We start from the raw sequence: 4,967 nt of genomic DNA, 5'->3' as shown, positions 1-4,967 counted from the left end.
ATAGGTTCATGTACCTACTATTTGAACAGAATACTAACCTGTTTCCAGGCTTTAAGTTTTAAACAAATTTCCTTACCAATTCAAAACTGCTTTTCTTAAAATTACCAGCTGAACTGGCTATTGAAATTAGTTAGATTATTTAAGAAATTGTATGATCAATAAAATGTGGGAGGGGGGAGGAATAGAAGACAACTGTAGACAGCAGAGATAGTGTGAGAATAGGGTGGGAAAGGGCAGAGGGTCAGACATGGGGTAAATATATAAATATATATGTGTGTGTGTATATATATATATATATATAAATGTGATGGGTGGGCCCTCTACAGCCATCCTAAGATCAAGATGGCCTCACATACTCCAAGGCTGGCTGAGCACCATAGCAGGACCTAGAGTCACCATTGACATGTGTGGGTGATGTACCAGTGATGGATTTCCCACCTCTGAATTTCCCATTGCTTGGTAGAAAAATAGATATCAATATGTGATTTATGATACTTTTCTTTTGTTTCTCTTAGCTGCAGTCAAAATCAAGCCCTAAAGAAAACACATGAAACTGGTCTGTTGTCAAAATATTCCTTGAAGGCATCTCTCTGACTCTAAAGTTCAGAACTACCAAGGTCTCTCCTTCAGGAGCTGGGAGTGAAGAAAGGGGAAAACAATGTTATGTTCATAATGCAGGATTAAATAGGGAGTGAACTGGATTGGGTAGGACAAGTGTCAGGCATGAGACTCATAAGAAAAAGTTATGCTGGGAGGCTCCCAACCAGGACTCTACTCAGGCTTAGCTGCTAAGTGACTGAGGTTTTGAGATGTCACCTTTTGTCTTTGAAACTGTTTCTTCATCTTTGTAATGAGATGTATGGGCTAGAGATCTCCAGTGTTTCAACACAGGGAGGCACTTAGTCTATAAACTCTGCAAAGCAAGAAGCCCCACATTCCCAATAGTTAGAAATAAGATTTCTGTGCAGCCTGTCCCTGGAGCCTTCATGGCAATCAGAGATTCTAAGACTATTTCAACTCTTCGCTCCTTCCTACACCGCTATCTTTTTAAAATTTTAACTTATTTTATACATTTAATCACTGTACATCACGGCAGCTTATAAAATAAATTTACTCATGCCAGTCCAGGTGAAGATGTACATGCTATCATCAACAGATCTTCATACACTACTAACCAGGAGATGCACTTGAAGACTTTCTTGTATACATGAAGTTGCCCATGTGCACCAAGTCCTCCCAACAGGTAGAAAGTCCTCCTATGCATACAAAGTCCTCCCATTCTATTCCATCTTTACCATTTTTCTCTCACATACTCACATGAAAGTCTAGCCAAATCTTGCAGCTGAGACAATTCAACTCACATCAAACTATAAAATAGCATTTTCTATCTAAGGAGTTTAAAGAACTTCACAAAATTGCATTTTCTTTCTCAAGTGTTCCAAGAAATTTACAGCTATTTCTGTTCATATATAGAAATTTACTGTCAGCAGGCACACTGAGATTTTTAAACTCTAAGTTCTCTTTATGGAATGAATGAAGCACGTATGAGACATCTCACAAAAACCCAAAATATGAAACAACTGTTGAGCAGATTTTAGGAAAAGCAAAAACCAAACAAACAGAAAAAGCCAGAGTTCCTCATGTTAGTACACCATACGATGTTATGCTGTTACCAGAAAAGGCCACAAATTTGGTTCTCAACTTCCTAACAAGCTTAGGAAGAAACAAACAACTTCCTGAAGCAAAAATACAGTCGTTATTTCAGGGACACTAACTTCCTAAATGTTATATAGTCATCCAGAAAGTCTGTAGCCAAGTCGATTAGGAACCAAATCTAAATCTTTGAACTCCTTCCAAGGACTAAAGTCCTCATCTAGTCTATGCCCAATGGAATCTAGTGAAAACTCCTTATATGCAGGTAACCAGGAAGGAGACAGACAAGACTACCTAGAGACTAGGAAGCAGAACTGCTCACTCAATAAATGTCAAGCAGGTCAACCCACCATGGGACATAATTCTGGAGAGGTTGTCTTCAGAACTTGATGTTGGGAACCAGCAGTTAGCGTAATGGCTATGTCGCTGGATTCCCACGTAGTCGACCGCGGTTCGCGTACCGGACCCGGTGGCTTAAAACTCACGCCGGGCGCGTGTGCGTGCGTGCCCATGATCCCGAGAGGAGAATGGAGGAGAAGGGATTGCGGCGTGACCATCCCCCCTGGGGGGTGATTTCTCGCTTTCTGTCTCTATGTCTCTCTCTCTCTGTCTGGCGAGCGCACGCGCCCTATAGCGAAAATCTCTCCAAAAAAAAAAAAAGAACTTGATGTTTAAGCCATCAGGGACATCACTGTAACAACAAGACCAGATTACCAACATGGCAGAGAGATGGCTAGTCATAAATGGATCCATAAGAAATGTCACAGACAGGAGGACATTCCTTGTTAATGCCCATGCAAGCATTGTCTTACAGAGGGAAAACCATTAGGGTCTAGATCTAGGCATTTTGTGGGTGGATATCCTGAGCTCCCTACTACTTTTGATTTGTGGGATTCCTCTTACTAAGAATACATTCTCAACAAGCAAGATTCTGATTAAGGCTTAGTTTACTTAGAAGGCCTTCCTTTGAGACGAGGAAGTTTTATCATACAGACTTATGTCATCTAGACCCTGTGACTACATAGGTTCTTCACCAGAAATTTACAGTTTTATATATCATATGACCTTATAATCTTGGATAGTATGAGTCTGCCTGGAAGAATATACACTCTGCTACCAATAAAATCAGACCTGAGCCTATATAACTGCTGGTTTGACAGTGTCTCCACAAAAATTCATGTACTGAAATCTGGTGAGATATTGGAGGGTAACGATTTAACCAGGTTATTATATTGAATGGTGGGGCCCCCATGATTAGAGATCCTTGGTTGGGTGTCTGTGGATTTATAAGGCGACTGAGACATGTAGACATGTACACATGCTCTACTCTGCTCAAATTCCTGCCATGTGATAACTTGCACAGACTTCCCAACAAAAAGATACTCACAGATGAGTCCCCATGAACTTCGACCTCGAAAACCTTAAGCTTAATAAACCTTCACTCTTACAAATCACCCGCTCAGGTACTTCTGATATTGGCAACACAATGGAATAAAACATTGACAGGGACAGACACCAGACCTTGGCCTATTTATTCTCTGAAAGAAGGAACTCATTCTTTCAGTGCTCTTAGAAAGCAGCCCAGTGATTCCCCTGGGGCCTCCTCTCTCTTTGCCTTGAACTCCACAAGGGTAAGTATTGAGGAAAGCAGGTATTCCACTCCAGCCTTTGGTTTTCTTGTCTTGTCTCTCGCCATTCTTGTTTGAGTGACCTCCGTGGACTGACTACCTAGGGTGTGGCCCCAGAGATACCTGTTGCTTCAGGAAACTTGTGACTGCCTCAGACCCTGAACACTGATGTAAAAAAAGAAAAAAAAATCATTACATCTTAGACAACCAAATTGCTAGTACTTTACATTTACCACGCACATTACCCATGGGCAAATTTGAAAATTATAGCTCATCTTGTGTGTTCTATACTAGATTTCAAAAAAGCCCAGCCTAGCATGAAACCACAGGGAACTGAAATGAGGATAGAGGCAGAAGGTGGAGAAGAATCAACTTCATCTTCTGGCTAGTTGGGATAAAAAATGATTCGAGACACACAAGTGGAATGACAACAACATGATTCATTGCCTGATCACCTATAGCTCAAAAAGAGCTAATGGTGCTCCAGGAAGCTCACGTGGCTTAAGTCTGCCTGCAATGACCAAATAGGACTGGCAGAGTTGTTTTCATTTTGGATTTCAAACACATCCCTAAATGAATGTAAAATAAAAAAGGGGGAAGAAAAAAGAAAGAATTCACAGTATATGTAGTGGTGTAAGGAAGAAGAGAGAATAGCACAGAGTTTCTGCCCTTCAGAGTTTGGTTTTGAAGTAGTTTCCCCGAGATTCTCCCCTGATGTCCCCTCCCTGGCCACATAAGAAGACAAGCTCTAAATCCCTTTATATTTTATTTGACTGTTGCCCACACATCCTCTTCCTCACATTACAGTCATTCACCAGGGTGTCTCACCTCCCCTACTGGCTTCCATCTCCCTTGCAATGTGAGTTTTGTGCCTTTCACCTTGGAAGCACTTAGGATAAACACAGAAGGAAGAAAATGCAGGAGATACTGTCATGTCATGGCCTCCCTCGTGTTCATACAACATCTCACAGTATCCAAAATGGCTCCACGAATTTTATTTCATCTGAACCTCCCAAAATCCCTGCAAGGTTTACCAGGACTATTGCCCTGTGCTTTAGATAGATAAAAATGCTTTTCTTGCACAGGCTTTGTTTTCATAGATTTTCTCTAACATGGGCATTATAATAATCCCTTCATGAAGTTGCTGAAAAGACTGAAAGGAATGAAAGAATTAATATGTATAAAAACACTCACGATAGAACTTCATGCATAGAAAATATATTCACTCTTTTACTTTTTATCATTATTCTCTTATTTAACCTGGAATCTCGAGACTAGGACCTAGATGTTCTGTTTCCAAGCCCAGAGTATCTTTTCGTAACTTCAGGGCTCTGGTCTGCATGAATTGATGTCTGTGCATGTTCCTTCCTGTGGCTGCCTCCGTGTCCTGCTCTGTGTCACAGGCGTTTGGGGTGGGTCTGCTCCAGGAGCACTGCCCACCATGGCCATCTTTGGCCACCCCCACGAAGATACATTTTTCCCACCTTCTTGAGAACCCCTCCAGGGTTCGTCTCTTCCTCCCAGAGGTCTGCATCTATTCTGAATGCTGCTAAATTGTCATTTGTCCTCACCCAAATGGAGAGTGGGCGACGATGCCCCAGTGGGCAGACATGGAAGTACATGAGACAAGGCGAACGGGAGACAAACAGGCACCCAGCAGCAGGGAGGGGCCCTGAGTACAGTCTC

This window comes from Tupaia chinensis, unplaced genomic scaffold (genome assembly GCF_000334495.1).
Source record: "Tupaia chinensis unplaced genomic scaffold, TupChi_1.0 Scaffold000515_1, whole genome shotgun sequence".
NCBI classification, from domain to species: domain Eukaryota; kingdom Metazoa; phylum Chordata; class Mammalia; order Scandentia; family Tupaiidae; genus Tupaia; species Tupaia belangeri.
The sequence above is the reverse complement of the archived record's forward strand: the minus strand, read 5'-3'. Positions refer to the sequence as shown.